Source organism: Bubalus bubalis, chromosome 6 (assembly GCF_019923935.1).
Source record: "Bubalus bubalis isolate 160015118507 breed Murrah chromosome 6, NDDB_SH_1, whole genome shotgun sequence".
Classification (NCBI taxonomy): domain Eukaryota; kingdom Metazoa; phylum Chordata; class Mammalia; order Artiodactyla; family Bovidae; genus Bubalus; species Bubalus bubalis.
This window is the reverse complement of record NC_059162.1, coordinates 48,934,978-48,944,836: the sequence shown is the minus strand read 5'-3', so window position 1 is coordinate 48,944,836 and position 9,859 is coordinate 48,934,978.

The following is a 9,859-nucleotide window of genomic DNA, read 5'->3' as shown; positions in this document are numbered from 1 at the left end:
CGCAACAAACATGATATCCTAAAGAGATATGGCCCAAAACAAAGGCTCTGGCTCCAGTTCCAGGTTTAGGTCGAAGGTCAACATGTCCCTCCCAGGAACAACCATTATCTGTTCTCGTATGACTCATTTTGGTTTTGGACAACAGGGCATTTCCACAGGTCTCTGCCTGGATGAATCTTCTTTCTCAAATGATGCCCAACTTTCCTCCCTTCTGACTGCTCACCACCTATTGTCAAATAATTGAAAGAACCTCATTGTCCTTTTTGTGATCTTATCAAGTCTGGCAAATTCAGATGAAGTAGCAAAATTCCCCTTTAAAATTAATTTACACATTTTTGTTGAAGATGATAAAACAGATTCTGCATAGCCTTGGAAGTGAGCAGGGCAGGGAGACACCAAGGAATGCTCAAGGCCAGTGTTCCTAGAGAAAAGTTGCCCCTGGGTTGAAAGCTGAGAATCAACTCAGGGGGGTGATGACGGTACCTTCTGTGTCCTGAATCACTGCTGAGGCATATCAAACAGTGCTCTGTGGCCTCCAAGACTTAACATGCCTCCAAATACAGCTAATAAGTTACTGGGAAGAGTGTTAGCCCCTTGATAAACATCTCACTGAGGCTGAACAACATAACTTCTGGAAATTAATAACCAGATCTCCTCCCACAGCTTCACCTCCCACGAACAGAACACTGCTCATCAAGAGAGCGCAGACAGGTTTGAAACATACATTGTCCCCATCTTTCCAGCTATAAACAAAAGATGAATTAATAACCCAGGAGACAATTATGCTCAGAATCATGCCAGGAATGGGGCTGTTAAGTTTCTGAGTCAAACAGTACCAGAGCTAATGTCTGCCAATGCGTGTGGCTTAATTGCTCAAAGTCATTTTCAAGGAGCTGTACCAGAGGCTGACAGGCTTTGCTGGAATTATCGGAATTTTTTCAGGCTCTGTCTTGCTGGCCTACCTCATGCAGAAGTCAGATGAAATGTCAGAGGTGCAACTGCCTAAACTCCAAGTTACAAATTTCCTGCCCTGCCTGTGCTCATGGCGTTTCTCTGAAGTCCTTTGACTTTGGGATCAAATGATCTGGTTTTGAAATTTAACTTCACCACTTCTAGTTGTATGGCCTTTAACAAGAGACTTAATTAGCATCATTCAACAATATTTATTGAATACCTACTGTGTTCCAAGTACTGTAAACACTGATGAGTACACAGTTCTTAGAACCTTGATTTCCTCATATGTTGATACCATTCATATCCCCTTCTTTGAGAATAAGCTTAGCAGAGAGCAGGGTTAGTGAGAAGATTAAGTGAGATGTTTGCTAAGCAAGACATTTCCTTCCTGGAGAAGGAAATGGCAACCCATTCCAGTATTCTTGCCTGGAGAATCTCATGGACGGAGGAGCTTGGTGGGCTACAGTCCACGGGTCGACTGAGCGACTTCACTTTCACTTTCACTTTGCTAAGCAGTCAGCACAGGGTAAGTACACAGAGAATGATGTTCATTATTGTAATTTTAAGGGTGTATTCATGGGACTTATCTGCTGGTCCAGTGGCTAAGATTCTGAGCTCTCAATGCAGGGGGCCGGGGTTTGATCCTTGGTCAGGGAACTAGATTCTACATGGTGCAACTAAGAACGGGTATAGCCAAATAAATAAATATTTTTCTTTTCTTTTTTTAAAATTATTCTCCAGAAAGTATTAATATTTTACAGGGGGATTAAGAAAACCTGGTCCTCTTTGAGAATGTAATCAGAAGTCCACTCCAGAATTTCACACTCTTTTGAAGCAGTCTTTCACTGGTCCTTGCCCATGTTTCCAGGATGATTAATTTCATGGCAGCCTGATTGGACCATGGGTCCTCAAATATTTGGTCAGACATTTTCTGGGTGTTTCTGTGAGCGTATAAGCCAAGTAAAGCAGATTTCCCTCTTCCATGCTTGTGGGCCCAAACATTAACTGAAGCCCTGAATGAACAAGAAGGCTGATCGTCCCCTGAGTAGGAGAGAATCCTTTCCTGTCTGAGTGCTTTCAGAATAGGACATCATTTTTTTTTTCCCCTGCCTTCAGACTTAAACGGAAACATAGGTCCTTCTGGGGTCTTGAGGCTACCATCCTTTGGACACAAACTACACCATCAGCATTCCTGATTCCTAGGCCTTTAGACTTGATTTGACTAACCCCCCAGCTCTCCCAGACCTCCAGCTCACTGACTCATCCAGCAGACCTAGGGACTTGCTGGCCTCATAACTGCGTGAGCTGTAAGAACTTATTAACTTTTGTATGGTGTTTGGTAGAGAACTCAGAAACAATAAGAAGTTACTACCCCAATTAACTGGGCTTTCCAGGTGGCATTAGCGGTAAAAAATCTGCCTGCCAATGCAGGAGACGCAAGAGACAAGGGTTTGATACCTGGGTCAGAAAGATCCCCTGGAGGAGGAAATGGCAACCCACTCCAGTATTCTTGCCTGGGAAATTCCATGGACAGAGGAGCCTGGCGGGCTACAGTCCATGGGGTTGCAAAGAATCTGACATGACGGAGCATCTGAGCCACTTAACTTAACCCAATTAACTAAGTTTGCTTTGAAATTTTTTTCCACTTTATTATTTTCAAGATAGCCTTAGCTTAAAAAATGTATATTTTCATCTCTTGATTTTCATAAAGTGGATAAAAATATCTTACTACTTCAGATTAAATAATTCTCTCCACAGTCAAACATGTATCAAAGAGAACTGCATTCCCTTGTTTCAGCCTCTTTTAACATACCTGCCTTTAACAAATGTGTGGATTAAGCACTGCATACAGTAAAATATTTCAGTATATTCTAGCCATGAATTGCCCAACACTTAATCAGGAAAGTAAATAGCACAGGGATTAAAAAACCTCAAGCAATCTGGGTAAGTAGTTTTCATTGTACAGGATCCCTTTGCTAAGGCAGCATTGCTTATACATCACAGATGATTCTAGGGTCCACACATCCAGCTCTGGCCTCGGTGGTTTCCTGGTGTCAAGGACAGAATCCTCCTTGCATTATACAGTTTCATTGCCAGTGGGAAGAAAAACATTGTCTTGTTTTTCTTTTCTCCAATCACACCTAAACTCATGTCACATGCGACCTGTAGAAGCTGTGTCTCAGCTCAAAGAAAAGTACAGTGATGTCCCCCACATGCCTGCTGAAAATCTACCTGGATTGAGATGAGTGAAGGCCTTCCTCAACCTTCTCAATGCCTCGCCCACTTCCCCTCCAACCTCAGGGTCAGTCCCTGCTCCCAGTCTGCCTTCAGGGAGGTCTTGGTTGTAGCCAGTCCTGGGAGAAGGGTTGCTTTTTCCTGGGAGAGCTTTGGGAAGGCTAGCTGAGGCCTGGATGGCCCTCGTCCAAGTGAACATATGGTACCCAGAGTCATCTTTTGATGACCTTTGCTCAGGGAGGAGGCGGGATGTGAACAGTCCCCAGATCCTCCTTCTTTGGCTCTATGATGTGCTATCTTATGATTTCCAGATGTTTTTTTTCCTAATAATAGTTGCTTGATCTGAAGTGAGAGTGAGTGTGCATTCCCTGAACACACAGTGGACATGAGGAAATAATCTAAAAAGAGTGGGAAAATAGAATATTTGCAATTAAATACATTTTTTTTTTGGCCTGGATGATTCTCATAGTTGATAATCCACCCATGATGGTGTACCTATTAAAAGGAACAAATAAAACTATCCTTATTTTCAGATAACATATGTTTATGTATAAAATCCCAAAGAATCTTTTCTAAAAAGCCCAAAACAAACAAAAATGAAGCAAACAAACAAAAAAACCTTCTAGCACTAATAACTTAGCTAGGTGACAGGATACAAGGTCAATATTAAAATATCAATTGTATTTCCCATATATTGTCAATGACCATGTGGAAGCCAAAGCTAAAAAAATTATACCATTTACACTACATCCCTTCCCAAATAAAATATATGGACATAATTCTAACAAAACATGCATAGGACTTGTTTTCAAGAGATTATAAAATGCTGATGAAAGGAACTAAGGAAGATGTAAATAAATGGAAAAACATGCCATGTTAACAGTTTGGAAACCCAACCTAGTAAAGATGTCAATTCTCCCCTAGTTGATTTATAGGTTTTAACACAATTTCTATCAAAACCCCAGCAAAATTTTTATTGATTTAGACAAGATTATTATAAAATATATGTGGAAAGGCAAAGGAATTAGAATAGAAAATAATTTTAGAAAAGAAGAATAAAGTGGGAGGAATCACTCAGTTTTAAGATTTACTGTATAACTACAGTATTCAAGATAATGTGTCTTATGGAGGAATAAATACATAGATCAATGAAACAAAATAGAAAAGCCGGAGATAAATCCACACATGTACAGTCAACTGATTTTTGACAAAGGAGCAAAAGATACTCAATGGAGGAAGGGTAGGTTTTTTTTAAAAACAGATGAGGCAAACAATTGAATATCCATAGGCAAAAAAACAAAACAAAACGCAAACCACACACTTTATACAAAATTAATTCATAAAGGATCATAGATTTAAATGTAAAACTATACAACCTTTAGAAGAAAACATAAACAACCTTCGAGATCTAGGAAAAAGTGAAGAGTTCTTAAACATGACACTAAAAGTACAATCCATAAATGGAAACATTAAGTTACACTTCATCAAAATTAAAATCTTTTTTCTGTGAAAGATGCTGTAAAGAGGATGAAAAGACATGCTATAGACTAGCTATAGACATGCTATAGACTAGCAGAAAATACTTGCAAACCATACGTGTGGCAAAGGACTCTTGTCTAGAACATAAAGGACTTTCAAAACTCACTACAAAACAGGGGTTGGGGAGTTGGGGAGGGTGTGACTATAATGGTGAAGCACTGGGGATTCTTTGTGATGACAAAATGTTTTATATCTTGATTGAGGTGGTGGTTACACACATTTGCACATGTGAAAAGATTTCATAGACTCATATGTAAAGAAAGGAAATCTGAATAAGATCTGTGCCTTTTACTCATGTCAGTTTCCTGGCAGTGACATTGTCCTGCAGTTATGTAAATATTACCAATAGGGGAAACTGGGGGACAGTACACACAGCCTCTCTGTACCGTTTTCTGCAACATTCTTTGAATCTCTAATTATTTCCAAAGTAGAAGTCTTTAAAAATTGTTGCCTGGATGGTCCCCACCAGTAGATAATCCTCAGGATTACTGTGACTTTCCCACCATAGACAGCAGATCTTTACAGGAACGGACTGGGGCTTTTATCTCTTTATGACGTCCATATGCTGAACACAGACACGCTCAGTATGCTTCTAAATGACAGCTGTCCTTGACCTCCTTTGGTTCCCTCCTCCTACTGGGGTGTCTGCCTCCCTTGCCTTTACTTACAACTGCCTGAGATTTTCATCACCCAGTCCCAGAGGAGCTCCCCTTCTTCCAGATTCTTCAGATCTTGACGGCAACAGAAGGCTAGTCCAAATGAATTCTACACCTTCCACATGAGAGTAAGTTCTTTGAGGTAGACTCTCTTTCAGTCATGTGCACCCCTCTATCTCCGTCCCCTAGAACAGCGCCCAACACATAGTAGGGACTCCGGAAATATTTATGGACGGAGGGCCTGCCTATCCATTAAACAAATACAAAAAAGAAAGAGCAGAAACAATTTTGCATGCAAATTAAGGAGCAGGTCTACAGGTCTCTCCCCAGGAAGGAGGCAGCAACCTCTGTTACATATGTGTACCTTACATAAGGCCACCTAACACACATGCAAGGGCCACCCTGTGTGCAGCGATTACTCAGGATTCCTACAAATGCTGCAAAGAAGGGGCGCTGTGCAGTGCCCTCAGGTGAATTCTACTCAGAAGCATTTACTTAGCCCTACTGCCAACCACAGGGATTCAGAGGTGAGCAAAGCCTGCTTCCTGCCCTAAAGAAGCTCCTGGTACCACTGGGGGAGACAGACAGGCAAGCAGACCATTCCAGTAGGTAAGCCCAGGGTGCTAGGACAGTGAGCAGAGTGGAGTCCCAGTTGAACTCGGGGGTGACAAGGAATATTCCCCAACGCATCAGACAGATGGGGAGTTGGAAAGATAATCATTCCTGAGAGCATAGTGTCTCTCAGACTCTGGGCTAAATGCCTCATTGAGCCCCCTACTAACCCCAGAGGAAAGTTATTTCTTTCTACTCACCTGAATCTGGAGAACAAGTGGCATCAGGCAAGAAAGAGGAAGGAAAGGGTGCTCCCAGGTCAAGAGAGCAGGAGGTAGTGCTACATGATATCCGAGGCCTGTCAGTGCAGATGGCTTCTATCATTGGGTTAGAATTTGAGTGTGATTAAGGTGAGAATGCAATGGCACCCCACTCCAGTACTTTTGCCTGGAAAATCCCATGGAGGGAGGAGCCTGGTGGGCTGCAGTCCATGGGGTCGCTAGAGTCGGACACGACTGAGCGACTTCACTTTTACTTTTCACTTTCATGCATTGGAGAAGGAAATGGCAACCCACTCCAGTGTTCTTGCCTGGAGAATCCCAGGGACATGGAAGCCTGGTGGGCTGTCATCTATGGGGTCGCACAGAGTCGGACACGACTGAAGCGACTTAGCAGCAGCAGCAGCAGCAAGGTGAGAACGAGAACCAGGAATCACTGATGGGAGCCAGACCCTGGAAAGCTTCGTTTGATGCTCCCGTGAATGCCAACAGCCTTCAGACCAGGCCCTGTGGAAGCCTGGCATTCGAGGGACTGAGTCAAAATTGCTGCAAATGTTTGGTTCAACTTTTTTCTAAATGTTTTTAGGAGAATGTTGTAGCAGATGCTATAGCAAATACCTCCTGCTCCTTAACATTTCAGGCCATACCTGCATGCTCTAAAGTGCCAGCTCTTGCGCTGACCAAGAGCTTTTTCTGACCGCCTGGGTTCACTGAGCCTGGCCACAAGGCTGGTTGCCCACACCCCACAGACCTCAACAATGCAGTTGGTTATAAAATACCAGCTTTATTTCCCCTTGGGAGAAATAATAGTGGGCCACATGTCCTATGCTGGCTCCCAGAGTTCCCCAGTGAACTTACATTCTGTTTGTCCATGGTGGGATTTACAACATGATCTTCCCTTTATTGGCTGCCTTCCCTCCCCAGTCTCATGCCCCAGTCCATGCAGAAGTTTCCTGGGAGCACTTCCCAGATAAATAGCCGAATTTCAATCCTTATGTCAAGGTCTGTTTCTAGGGTAGCCCAAATTAAGACACACTCGTACACACACACACTCATACACACACACACAATTTCTGGTTGGAATAAAAGAAACTGGTAACAGTGAAGAAAAATACTGGGGAGAAGAACCCTGGTTGAGGATGAGGTAGCAGAAGATTTATTTGTCACTAAATACCCTTCTCTTACCTTTTGGCTTTTGGACCATGTCCATGGATTTTCTATTTAAAAAATAAAATACTTTTTTTTTTTTGAGAGTTGTGAGTTAAATTTTATTTGGGGCAAAATGAGGACTGTAGCCCAGGAGGCAGCATCTCAGGTATCTTTGAAAGACTGCTCCAAAGCAGCAGTGGGGGAAGGTCAATATATAAGGTTTTGGTGAATGGAGAGTTCAATACCATTAAGCACTCAGTTTACAAAAGGGTTTTCTGTTAGTCATGAGGCTCTGATGTCACCATGAAGGAATTTAGTGCTTCTCTAAATATGAGGAGATGCAAGGACTGAGATCATAAAATCTGTTCCTAAAAACCTCCAACAATCTAAAGACCTGTCCCACCAGATTCCCTGGAGCACAGAGTGCCTCACTCCACCCTGAACCCCCTCAGAGGGTGTTGAAGGTCAACAGCTACAGTAGCGTGGAGTTCAATCTCACAGAGGCAGATGGCAGATGCCTTTGCTGTTCAATTGTTGGCAATGCTCTTTGTAAGTGCCAATTTGTAGTTGATACGGCCCCCTTGTGGTCATAAATCAGACCATACCTTGGGGGGCATTTCATGACCATTCTCGCATTGCTGGGAAGGTTCGTTCCCAGTTCTGAAGGTTTTTGCTGATAGGCCACTCGATGTGCTAGGTCTTAATAGTCAAAGATCTCTGGACTTCTAGACATGGTCTTCTAATCATGGTCCAGGAAAGTATTACTTTTTGTTGCATCTTCCCATATCTAGAGTTACACTATTACAATCATTGATCATATATATATCAAGTCTAGTCATCATTATTTTCATTGGAGGCTCAGTCATACACTTGGTAATACAAGAAACAATAATCTTGTGAAACAGGCAAAATACAATAGTATAGTTAATGACATTAGTGGAATTAAAAGTAAATATTTTAGCCATGAGCCTCCCACACCAAACCAGTTTTTTAAAAGATCGTCAAGACTAGGGAATGGGTCACTTAGGCAGAAATATGATTTTTCATGTGGTTCATCAAGTGTGTTACATTAAAGGATGTATCAGGAATGAAAATGCAGCATTCACTTTGGATTGCAGCGCAGCCATCTCCCTGTGGTGCTGTAAGGTGTCAAGGACCTTGCAGTTGTATAGCACTGCCTTTCTCATCATAGAGATCTCAGAATTCAATACGCTAATAGCCCAGTTATTACCATTTAAAGCTTATGAAAGTTGTTAAGGCTTCGATATGGCCAATTATATCCTCCAACCTCAGTGAAGACACACACACACAAAAAGCTGCTAAATGGTCACACCAGTAGAATACAGAGCTTTGACCAATTGGGATCATACCAATGGTAGATTGGTTGGGGTTACCTCTAATTTGTTAATGTGTATGACCTTAAATTCATGGAAATCCAGGCTACACCTTTGTATCCATCCCTGTAGATATCAAGGCCATAAATTAGTGCCACAAATCCACTGAGTTCCATACCAATTTCTCTCTCTAAGGGTAATAATAGGCATAGTTCATAAAGCACCCAGCTTTGTCTCATAATATTACCAGGTTGGTCATTTTTAGTATGATTTAATTGTTCCCAACATAGAGGAGCTTTTAAATTTAAATGATCATAGTCTGGTGTTAAGCATATAGATCCATCCCATAATTGTGGGAGTTTTCCTTTTAATAGATGAGAGGTTAGTTTTTTGATTAAGACTTAGCTCTCATCACTCTGATTGAGTTTGAATGACCCTAAGAGAAAACTTAAATCTATGGTCAAGATAAGAGCAGGTATTATTAATTGGCCAGATGAGAGGATTTCATCTAGTAATATCATGAACAGACAGAACAGGACTGAACTCTCATCTGAAATAAATTTCCTAGGGCGTATCCAATCAGAGTCCTGAAAAAGGGAAATCCACCAAGGTAACCCAGAATTACTAGACACAGGTTATTGGCCACAAACTGAGATTTAAACTAGTGTAGAATCATGTCCATGATTGAAAACATTTGATTGATAGGCACAAGGAATCAAGAAAACATTGTAAATGATCATATGAATCAGGTCCAGCATCTTGGGCAAGCGGTCTACTTCTGATCTTGTCGTTTACTCACCCTAGTGTAGTGCAGCTTCCTCTTTGAGACTCATTTTAAAGTGAGTTTGAGGTCAGCAGGCCTCTCTATAGACCAGTCCAGCTTAGGGGCCTTTGGAAGTGGGAGTCAATTCAAGAGTCAATTTCCCTTCCTTTTCACTGTGCATGAGTCAGTTAACAGTATCTGACAGAAAGGTCCATCCATCCAGGTTGGAGACAGTTTCTTAAATTATGTCTCTTTCCAGTCTTGGTTGCAGGTCATGCCTGAGGCATCCAAGTTAGTCTGCTGAGGAGGCTGATGGCTGTACGGGGCCACTGCAAGGGGCTACTGCTGAAGAGGCTGATGGGTACAAGGGGCCATTGCTGGTACCAAAGCTCCAGTTCC